Consider the following 12441-nt stretch of genomic DNA (forward strand, 5'->3'; position numbering starts at 1 on the left):
GATGACGTATGTTTCCATTTTCCATCTTTGCTTAAATTTAACTCTTTGGTTCAATCTTATTCTTTCTGATAGGACTACACGGTGTCAAATCCAGTTGGGATTGAGTTTATAATGGAAAGTCAAGGGATAGCATGGGGCCTCAAAGCTCCTACCTGGACGCAATGCTTCTCTATTTCTAGAACAGCTTTTAGGTTACTAAATAACACACCCTAGAGCTAGATCTACGAACTGGCGAAGGTCATTAAAGTCGCTCTTCGTGGCTAAAAGTCAATATTAGGAGATTTTCCCTGGTCTTCCAGCACGGAAGAAACCCACAACCACAGTCCTTTAGTTGCCATTGAGTTGATGTGCTATGACGCTGCTGAAGACGTCCATGTGTTTCTTTCCTAAGATCTCCCACGGCTGTCTCCCCTGGCTTCCCTGAGACTGGGGCGCATTTGCTGGTATTAGCAGCACTGGGTAAGCTTGCCATTTATTTACTTCGAGCCAACTGTGATCAAAAGCCCCTAACAGAAGCTAAAAAGATAGCTTAGTGGAATCAACATCTGGTAGATAATACTTAAATTCCCTGCAATCCTGCGTTTACATCCTAGTAGGGTAAAATCAATCTTCCCTTTACTGGGAAAAATGCAATCAACTATAACTTTCTCAGTGTGCGTTTGTTGGTTTTAAACTTTTAAAACTAAATCATGTTTGTTTTACACAGAGACAACTGATAGCGTTTGAACTGATTTGTCGCATCTCCGGACAAACTGGGTATATGATGAAAATCTGTCAATATCGTTTAATGACTGCTGGATCGAACACGAGTTTTAAGTTGAGAAACAGTATCTTAATAAAGTCTTTAAGTATGCTTATTTTTATTATGAAATGGTTGAAGTATCACAGTAGAAAACTCAAAAGTAAAACAGGATTTATTCCTTAACTTAGATATAAAGACAATTGGGTCTGAATTTGAAAGAGATAGTAGTAAAAATAATAAAATTAAATTATATTTTACATGCTCTACTTTTTTCTGTAATTAGGTGACTTGGAAGGATTTACGTGTTTTCAATTATGTGGACCCTTCCTTTTTACCCTTCCTTAAGGGCAAACTAAGGAATTATGTGGTCAAGTATATTATCCAAAACCTACTCCCCATACCTCAATGGAAAGGCTCTGGTTTTTCCTGTGAGACCCTTATTGCTAACTAGAAGTTTCTTCTCATTTGGATTACAATTGTTCACTCCATCTTGGATTCAATAGAATCTTTTTCAGCTGTAGTTCTATGCGAGCCTTTTTAAAAAATGTTTATTGATTTTGAGAGAGAGTGAGAGAGACAGAGCAGGAGTGGCAGAAGGGAAGAGAGACAGAGGGAGAGAGAGAGAACCCCAACAGGCTCTCTGAAATGAATCTGGGCAAACGAAAATTATTACTATAGAGAGTCACTATTCCTGATGAAATTATTTCAATTCCATTGTTTTGGGGTAGAAAATACTTGAGACTATCGACTTGAAAAGTCATTTGCCTTCATTATATGCTATCGATTTAACTTTATCTGGGCTGGATACAGGTATGAATAACTAGAAAAATAGCACATTAGAAAGAAACTAGAGCCTTAATTAAATAAATGTATCATTTAAATTTTCTATAACAGTAAACGTGTACTCAGAATTTTATTCAGTCATGTATAATTATAGGAATATATACTTGGGATTTCAAATTCTAAAGACAGGCCAAACCAAACGTCCTTAAAATGCAAGTAGTGAAACTGTTATAGCATAAAAAGTAACTGGTAGGTAAAAATTATGTACACAAACCCTTATTCTTATTTTATAAACTTCGGTTATAAAATAAATTTGGTTGAACTCAAACACCAATCCTGTATGTATATTTTTTTCCAGTTCACAAGACTCTCTTACAGGTTCTATTAGAAAGGAAAAAGAGGGGTGCCTGGGTGGCTCAGTCGGTTGAGCGTCCGACTTCAGCTCAGGTCACGATCTCGCAGTCCGTGAGTTCGAGCCCCGCGTCGGGCTCTGGGCTGATGGCTCGAAGCCTGGAGCCTGCTTCTGATTCTGTGTCTCCCTCTCTCTCTGCCCCTCCCCCGTTTATGCTCTGTCTCTCTCTCTGTCTCAAAAATAAATAAACGTTAAAAAAAAATTTTTTTTTAATTAAATAAAAAAAAAGAAAGGAAAAAGAAACATACTTTTTTTTTTCTTTTCCCACAGATCTTCTTTTAGACTGTAAGTGGAAAGATATTACCTGTATCCTTATCATGCACAGAACAACTTATTAGGAAAATAGGAAGCTCACACGAAATGAACACATAATTTTAGAAAAGGGTTTTACATTTGGTCAGCCGTTCTTTTTGGAGAAGTAAGACCTTAGTGCAGCTTCTAGATGGTAACTAAGTGACCAAACCAGTGCTTCTTTATGAAAATTCCTACAATATTTCAGTAGTTTTGGATTTTGCATAGAAAAGAAATGGATAACTTGGGAATAACTGGACTTATGGAATTCATAGAACCATATACAGTTCACATAATTGTATTAAACACAAAACACAGCAGAAATCTATCATGGGAGACAACCACCAAATGCAACATCATGCAGCATGTATTAAGACTCTGGTATTAACTTCTAGTACAGCCACATCTCAGTGAAACATGGCCCTATGACAAAACAAGCAAAAACCAACAATGATGAGACCAACAAATGCCTTTATTTTCCCTTCTTATGTTTGGTCAAGTATATTATCCAAAACCTACTCCCCATACCTCAATGGAAGGGCTCTGGTTTTTCCTGTGAGACCCTTATTGCTAACTAGAAGTTTCTTCTCATTTGGATTACAATTGTTCACTCCATCTTGGATTCAATAGAATCTTTTTCAGCTGTAGTTCTGTGCGAGCCTTTTTAAAAAATGTTTATTGATTTTGAGAGAGAGTGAGAGAGACAGAGCAGGAGTGGCAGAGGGGAAGAGAGACAGAGGGAGAGAGAGAGAACCCCAACAGGCTCTCTACTGTCAGCACAGGGCCCGATGAAGGGCTCGATTTCAGGAACAATGAGATCATGACCTGAGCCAAAATGAAGAGACGCTCAACTGACTGAGCCACCCAGGCGCTCCCGTATGATGCTTTTTTTGGAATATGTTCCAGAAGCCCTTGGTCCCTACTGCTCAGAAACAGCTTAACTAGGTGTATCGAGTTTCATGAAACAACCTGATCCGAGATCTACATCTATGTATCTTTTCCCAATTGTATGACAAGAAGAAAACTATATAAAACTGTTGAATTCCATGATACTTCTGGGATAAACCAAATAGGCCCCACCCCCTTCCACAGCCGGCCCCTATATGCTGGCCTTTAGTCTCTGGGGCTGCAAGAATCTGATGAGAAATGTGAACAATGATCTGGTTGCACAACTCCCTCCCTATTACTCACAATGCTGTCTTTGTTGAGTTATCCGTTGGCTGTAGCCCTTCTCTCTCAGTGCTTTGTGCATCTCCCCCAAAGCAAAACGATTGGTGGAAGACTATGATTTTGTTTTTCAGGAGAGTGGAAAGCTGCTAGTTTCTAACACTTACCGAAGGCCTCAGACTTCCACTTGTCGGGACAGGTATGGCATCATTTCCTCTCTAATTCAGAAAGATCAAGGCAAACTTGCAATACTCACAGTTGTAAAGGAAGCGAACAGGTATGGAAAACACAGATCTGCCCCTGGACTCTCCATTACCAAGAGGTAAACAGTGAGGAAACCCAAGTTGGCAGTTACAATGGCTTGAGAGGGTCACAACCTGCACACGAAGTCAGGCAGGAAGGAGGATTCGCATAACACTGTTGAAAAGGAAAATGATGTGCTGAGGCTTGGAATCAGGTGGTCAAGTCAGGCAAAAGTGTGGGTGGGACGGTGGCATGTTAGGGAATTAATTCAATGACCGTAATGGAGCTGTCATTGTTTTGCGCTTGAGAATGATGTAGTAATATGTAAAATCTTAAATTAGTCAAAACATTCCAAGCCACTCCAGATACTTCCATGTTGGGTTTAGAAGGAGCAGGGGGTCACTGGGTTCTCTAATGGAAAGATGACATATGGCTCTGTCCATGCTAAATACTAATGACCTTTCACTGAGCTGTTATTATGTGCTATGCACCGTGTACAGTAACTTATTTATTTTTATCTATTTTCACGTGATCTGCCTGACAATCCAGTGGGGTAGGTCTAGGCTCCATGTTACAGATGAGAATTGTAAGACTGGAAAAACATACCTTTCTCTGTTAGCAAAGAGTAAAGTCGGATTAAAGATTCCGTGACTCAAGCCCTGTGCTCTCTTTAATGTAATGTAATGATTGAGCTGAAAATTTCACTCCTGGACCTAAGAATCCTATCATTACATCAGGTGTGGCAAGAGCCACAGAGAGAATTACCTTCAAATTACAACTATGGATGTAAATTTAACCATTCATTTATTCAGGACAATTTGTTCCAGATAATGCTGCAGCAGTGAACAAGAGACAAGGTCCCTGACCCTAAGGAATAAAATTACAGAAGGCTGCTAAGGAGAAACAGAAAATAAACACATTTTCATGATATGTCAGACAAATAGAGCTGGGTAAGAAATTAATTGGGAATACCTTTTTATAAAGGATGATTCGGGATAGACCCTTTGCTAAGAAGACAATTGTGACGAAGCAGGAAAGAACCATTCGGATAGTGTTAGAGACCGTGTTCCAGGGAGAGAAAATAGCAAATTTCAATGGCTTTATGAAAGAAAAATGTATTTGGGAAACAGCATGTGTATCCGTGTAGCAGGAGCAGAGCGGAGACAAGGCAGATTCGTACAGTTGGCCTTGAACAACACAGGGGTTAGGGGCACAGACGCCCTGCACAGTGAAAAATGCCCATATAATTTTTGACTGCTCCAAGTGTAAATCCTAATTGCCTATACCGTTGACCAGAAGCTTTACTGATAACACAGTCGATGAACAAGCAATTCGCATGTAATATATATTACTATTGCACACTTACAACGAAGTTAGCTAGAGAAGACAATGACGCGATTAAGAAAATCCTAAGGAAGAGAAAAGTGTTTACAGTTTTGTATCTTTTCAAGGACACACATAACTGGAACCTGTGTTTTTCCAGGGCCAACCTTAGAAGTAAATGCAGACAGAGGGATTAATGACCCACGAAGAGTCATCCGAAGGCTTCAAGGAGAGCAGCAGCATTCTCCCTGCAGTAAAGAGAAGGGTTTTTCTTTTATGTTTATTTATTTATTTTAAGAGACAGAGAGAGAGAAAGCATGGGTGCATGCATGCGTGCAAGTGGGGAAGGGGCGGGGAGAAAGAGAGAGAGAGAGAGAGAGAGAGAGAGAGAGAATCCCAAGCCTACTGCATGCTTTCAGGGCAGAGCCCAACACGGGGCTTGATCCCAGCAACCGTAAAATTATGACCTGAACCAAAATCAAGAGGCAGATGCTCAACTGACTGAGCCCCCCAGGAGCCCCTAAAGAAGTGTTTAAAGGGACCAGCTGTTAGTCAGTTTGGACTGATTTAACAAAACACTATAGACCATGTGGCTTTAGTAGCAAAACTAGTTCTGAAGGCTGGGAAGTCCTGGACCAGGGAGCCAGCATGGTCAGGTTCCGGTGAAAGTCTTTTTTCTGGTTTGTGGACAGACTTTTACTTGCTGTGTCCTCTCTCTCTCTCTCTCTCTCTCTCTCTCACACACACACACACACACACACACACACACACACACACAGAGTTTGGGCACTTCACCTTGTAAGGACACTAATGTCATCATTGCTTCTCGAAGGTCCCACCTCAGAATACTATCACACTGAGAATTAGAGCCTCCACAGATGGATTTGGGGGTCGGGCTCAACTATTCATTCCATTGCACTTGGAAATTGAAAAGGAGGCGTTACATTATGGATGATAGTGTGAGTAACAGATGAACACGGCTTGAGCAGGAAATTCTAGAACAGCAATTATCGAGGATCGGAATATCCTAGAGAATCTTTTTTTTTTTTAAAGAGCACATTTTTTTTCTAAATGTTTATTTTTGAGAGAGAGAGAGAGAGAGAGAGAGAGAGAGACTATGAGCAGGGAAGGGGCAGAGAGAGAGGGAGACACAGAATCTGAAGCAGGCTCCAGGCTCTGAGCTGTCAGCACAGAGCCCGACGTGGGGCTCGAACTCACGGACCTTGAGATCATGACCTGAGCCGAAGTCGGACGCTTAACTGACTGAGCCACCTGGGAGCCCCAGAATATCCTAGAGAAACTTGATTTCAGAACAGGGATAAACAGACTGTACACAAAATTTCAGCCTTTGTCCACATTTTTGGAATTAGAAAATTTGTCTTCTGACTTCTTCAAATTCAGTCCATGGTGATTTTTAGGAGGAAGCTCAAGCTAGGATGAAATTCACCCTTTTCAAAATAGAGTCCCAGGAACATATCAAAATCTACCCCCAAACACACACACGCTCATATACACAGGCATACATCCACACACATGTACACACACACCTTCCAGTCCAGGAAGCAGTGAGTAATATTGGTTGCACGTGAGAACATGGCCAGTGAACTTTGTTAGCCCAAGGACATGGGCTCCTAGGCCAATACTTAATCTTCATTTACTTGACAAACTAAGACCTTAACACAACTACCAAACGGTTATCTCTTTATCAAGGAGAAGTGAGAGATTTGAGGCAGGTGGGTCTCAAGAGATACCTAAGTGAGGCGTGTCTCACAACCTCATAACCTCATTTTTCTGTGAATTTGGGGGGGGGGGATGGGCTGGGCATTAGGTATCTGTTTGGTGGAAATGTTCTTGATGGAAGTTGAGAATCTCAACGAACGAAATGACCGACTGCCCTTCAGGTCCATGGTGGTAAATGTATAGCAGAAATATCTGCATGATTAAGAATGTTTTCCTTTCGGGGCATGTGGGTGGCTCAGTCAGTTAAGCGCCTGACTGCGGCTCAGGTCATGATCTCAGCGAGTTCGAGCCCCGCGTGGGGCTCTGTGCTGATGGCTCAGAGCCTGGAGCCTGCTGCGGATTCTGTGTCTCCCTCTCTCCCTGCCTCTGACCTATTCGCATTCTGTCTCTGTCTGTCTCCAAAATAAATAAACATTAAAAAATTAAAAAAAAAAATAAGAAAGAAAAGAATGTTTTTCTTTCTCAGCTGCATGCAGTTGCCAGAGTGATTTGTCTCTAGTAGTTGCACTGACTTACATGGCTTCCCAGTTGTCCAGCTGACAGAATTTGTCACATTGTACCCTGACTTCTGCTTTACTTGTCAATCTCCCTAATTAAACTGTGAGCTGTTTTAAGGCAAAGAAAATATATGTATCTTTTTTATCTCTGGTTCTTTGGGCATGACAGTGCTCCATAAATAACTCCAAAAATAGATACGCTTTTAATGACAAACGTTCAATTTCAAACACCTAGATAGTGTGGATATATTTCTCTTTATAACAATTATCTGTCCTTGGCCTGGTAATGAGGGACAAGCTTATTTCTGTAACAGACACTAAGTTCTCTGCCTGAAGTACTTGAAGTCATTTGTTCTTATATATTAATGGTAAATATGTAGGACGATTATTTTATCCTACGTAGCTATATTTCTAAGTATTTCTAAATTTATTTTAAACAATCAGCTATAGTTCAAGTTGGTAAGACTCTGATCTTTGAACTATGCTTCATTAAATTATTATGTCTACCACTGGAATATATAACTAACATTTTTGTTGCATACTATACTATATTCTGACAAATTTCAATCCCTTGAAAGCATCCTTGTATTAAGTTTTATGAACAATTGCAATCAAGCAAATCTTTTCAAGCAGAGACACAGAGACACCTGAGATTCTCCATTAACTCTCTTTAGAAGCAAAACTGACATTTGTTGGTTTAACTTTTATCATGACACCTGTTGTAGACTATTCTCAGAAAAAAAAAAAAAAGATTGCTTTGAAATGCATTTAAATAGTCCTGAATTCCTGTAAAACAGTAAGAGGTAATAATTAAAATCTGTTCTCAAATTTTCAGAAATGTAAAATACACATGGCATATTGTATGATTATTGTCTGATTTTTCATTAGATTATTTATATGAAAATCAATGTCTTCCTTTTCCCAGTGAATTCAAACTGTAAGTATACATAAATACCTAAATTCAAATGCAAGCATGAGATTTTTCCCTAAGTTTTAGGGAATGGAACTTATGTGTATAGTCTTTGGTCTAGAATGTCCAGTGTTGCTGTATATATCCAAGAACAGCCCTAAACTTAAAAGAAAGACTTAAAATTTAAAAAGAAGAGTTTTTACTCACATGTGGGATTTAAGAAACACAACAGAGGAACATAGGGGAAGGGAAGGAAAAGTACAATGAAAACACAGAGGGAGGCAAACCACAAGAGACTCTTAAATGCGGAGAATAGGGGCACCTGGGTGGCTCAGTCGGTTAAGCGTCCGACTTCGGCTCAGGTCACGATCTCGCGGTCCGTGAGTTTGAGCCCCGTGTCAGGCTCTGGGCTGATGGCTCAGAGCCTGGAGCCTGCTTCCGATTCTGTGACTCCTTCTCTCTCTGCCCCTCCCCCGTTCATGCTCTGTCTCTCTCTGTCTCAAAAAAAATAAATAAATGTTAAAAAAAAAATTAAAAAAAAAATGCGGAGAATAAACTGAGGGCTCCTGGAAGGGAGATGGGCTAAATGGGTGATGGGCATTAAGGGGGGCACTTTTTGGGATGAGCACGGGGCGTTGCATGTAAGAGATGAATCAGTGGGTTCTACACCTGAAGCCAAGACTACACTGTATGTTAACTAATTTGAATTTAAATTTAAATAAGTAAATAAACAAATGGAAGAAGGAGGAGGACGAGGAGGAGGAAGGGGAGGAGGAGGAGAAGAACCAGAACAACTTAAAAATAATCCAGAATTCTATACGTTGCGGAATCTACTTCAGAATTAAACAAAGGAAAGATAATTTGGTCCCACTGGACCCAACCTTCAGGAAATTTATAAAGGACCTTCTTCAGGCTGAAGGGAAATGATGCCACTTAGAAATTTTTATCTAAGCATGTTAGCGCTAAGCTCTTATGAAAAGTTTTCTACTATTTGAAAGCCCAAAGAAAGTTACTTGGTCATTTTAGTCAGGGAGATTTATTTACATAATCACGTGAGTTGTCTTGTCCAGGGAAATTCACCTATGTTTGGCTTTGTTATTTACTCTTTTATTAGACCCCAGACACCAGGTATGTTGTGCTTTTGTCCAGTTGAAAAGAACCCAAGTAGCGTTGCCTCATTGCCCTGTAGAGATACTTAACTGCTTTTGTATATAAGCTAGTAATCTTATTCTAACATTATTTTCCTTCCCAACTCTAGTGAGACACAATTGAACAGAGAACATTGTGTAAGGTTAAGGTGCACAACATGATAATTATATATATGTACACATTATGAAATGATTATCACAGTAAGGCTAGTTAACACACCCATCACCTCCCCCAGTTACCATTTTGTGCATGTGTGTGTGAGACAGAGAAAGAACATTCAAGATTTACTTTCATAGCGAATTTCAAGTATACAACACAGTATTGTTGGCTTTATTCACCACACTGTATGTGAGACCCCAAGAACTTCATCATATAACTGTGAATTTGTATCCTTTGACCAACATCTCCCCATTTCCACCACCCCTCAGTCCCTGGCAAAAACCAGTCTACTCTGTTGCTTTGCCTTTGATTTTTTTTTAGATTCCACATACAAGTGAGATCATACAGTATTTCTCTGTCTGATTTATTTCACTTAGAATAATGCCCACAAGTTTCATCGATGCTGTCACAAATGGCAGGATTTCCTTCTTTTGTAGGGATGAATAATATTCCATTGTACTTACATACCGTATTTGCTCTATCCATTCATCTGCTCACAGACACTTAACTCATTACCGTGTCTTGAAAAACGTGAATAATGCTGCAAAGTGGGGATGTAGATGCCTTTTTGAGATACCGATTTCATTTTTTTCTGGTAGATACCTACATGTAGAACTGCTGTATCATACGACAGTTCTATTTTCATTTTTTTGGGGAGGGGGTGGGGGAAGAGAGAGAGAAAGGGTGTGGGCCCGTATGAGCAGGGGAAAGGCAGAGAGAGAGGGAGACAGAGAATCTTAAGCAGGCTCCGACAGCACAGATCCTGATGTGGGAGTTGATCCCCAGACCCTGGGATCAAGACCTGAGTTGAAATCAAGAGTTGGACGCTGAACTGACTAAGCCACCCAGGCGCTCCTATTTTCTTTTTTTTAATGGACCTCCGCTATGTTTGCCATAGTGATTGTATCATTTTACCTCCCCACCAACGGTGCACACGAATTTCCTTTTTTCCACGTCTTCACCAATACTCTTTATCTCTTGTCTTTTTGATAATAGCTATGCTGACAAGTTGAGATGATATCTCATCTCATTCTGGTTTTGTTTTGTGTTTTCTGGATGAATACCGATGTTCAGCATCTTCTCATGTACTTGGTGGTGATCTGTACATTGTCTTTGGAAAAATACCTATTTGGGTCCTTTGTCCATTTTTTAAGATGGATTATTTATTTCCCCAGTGAGTCACATCGGTCACTTATGTTTTAGATACCAACCCCTTATCAGATATATGGTTTAAAAATATTTTTTTCCATTCTATAGTTTGCTTTTTCAATTTTGTTGTTTCAAATTTATTGGCCAAATAAATTTTGTCTATTCAGAAGCTTTTTAGTTTGATGTAGTCCTATTTCTTTTTTTAACCTTTTAAAAAAAATTTTTTAATGTTTATTTTTGAGAGAGAGAGAGAGAGAGAGAGAGAGAGAGAGAGAGAGAGAGAGAAAGAGAGAGAAAATGTGAGTGGGAGAGAGGCAGAGAGAGAGGGAGACAGAGAATCCCAAGCAGGCTCCAGGCTCTGAGCTGTCAGCACAGAACCTGATGCAGGGCTTGAACCCACAGGCCAGGATATCATGACCTGAGCCAGAGTTGAATACTTAACTGACTGAGCCACGCAGGTGCTCCAAAGTCCAAATTCTTTATTTTTGCTTTTCTTGTTTGTGCTTTTGGTGTCATATACAAAAAAAAAAAAAAAAAAAAAAAAAAATCATTTCCAAATTTAATTTCAAGTAGAATTTTCCCTGTGTTTTCTTTTAGGAGCTTTACAGTTTAAGTTTTTACATTGAAGTCTTTATTTTTTGAGGTACTTTTTGGAAGTGGCATAAGATATGGGTTCAATTTCATTATTTTCCATGTAATACCTAGTTTCCCAAGCACCATTTATCAAAGAGACTATCCATTCCCAGTGAGTATTCTTGGCTCTCTTGCCAAATATTGACTGTATAGGTATGGTCATATTTATGGACTCTTACTTCTGTTCCATTGGTCCATATGAATGTTTTTACACTAGTATCTTACTACTTTGAATTCTATAGCTTGTATTATAGTTACAAATCATGAAATATGATCCCTTAATTTTTGTTCTTTTTCAAGATTGCTTTGGTTATTTGGGGACTTTTGTGGTTCCATGCAAATTTTAAAGAATTATTTTTTTCTATTTCTGTGGAAAATGGCACTGGAATTTTGATAGTGATTGCATTGACTCTGTAGATTGCTCTGGTTAGAATGGACGTTTTAACAATATGAATTCTTCTGATAGATGAGCACGGAACAACTTTCAATTTATTTTTGCCTTTTTCAATTTCTTTCATTAATGTCTTACAGTTTTCAGTGTATAGTCTTTCACCTCCTTTCTTAAGTTTTCATAAACATTTTAGTGTTTTTGATCCTTTTGTAAATGGGATTATTTTCTTTATTTCTTAGATAGTTTGCTGTTTGTTTATAGAAACAACTAATTTTTATGTTAATTTTGTATACTGAAACTTTACTGAATTTATTCTAACAGTTTTTATATCATGTATAAAGAGATAAAATTACGCTTTTTTCCTGTCTGATTTGGATGCCTTTTATTTATTTTCCTTGTCTAATTTCTCTGGCTAGACTTCCAGTGCTATGTCCAATGGTAAAGGAAAGTGAATATCCCAATTATGTTTCTGATCTTAGAGGAAAAACTTTTAACCTTTAACTAGTGAGTATGTTAGATGTGGGCTTGCCATATGTGGCCTTTTTTATGTTGGGGTACATTCCTTACATACCTAATTTGTTGAAAGCTATTAATCAGGAAAAGTGCTGACTTTTGCCTAATGCTTATTTCTGTGTATATTATCATATAATTTTATCCTTTGTTAATGTGATGTATCACATGTATTCATTTGTATTGAACCATCCTTGCATCTGAGAGATAAATTCCACTTGATCATGGCGTATAATTCTTTTTTTTTTTTTAACGTTTACTTATTTTTGAGAGAGCACGAGCAGGGGAGGGACAGAGAGAGAGAGGGAGACCCAGAATCGGAAGCAGACTCCAGGTTCACAA

Source organism: Neofelis nebulosa, chromosome 4 (assembly GCF_028018385.1).
Source record: "Neofelis nebulosa isolate mNeoNeb1 chromosome 4, mNeoNeb1.pri, whole genome shotgun sequence".
NCBI classification, from domain to species: domain Eukaryota; kingdom Metazoa; phylum Chordata; class Mammalia; order Carnivora; family Felidae; genus Neofelis; species Neofelis nebulosa.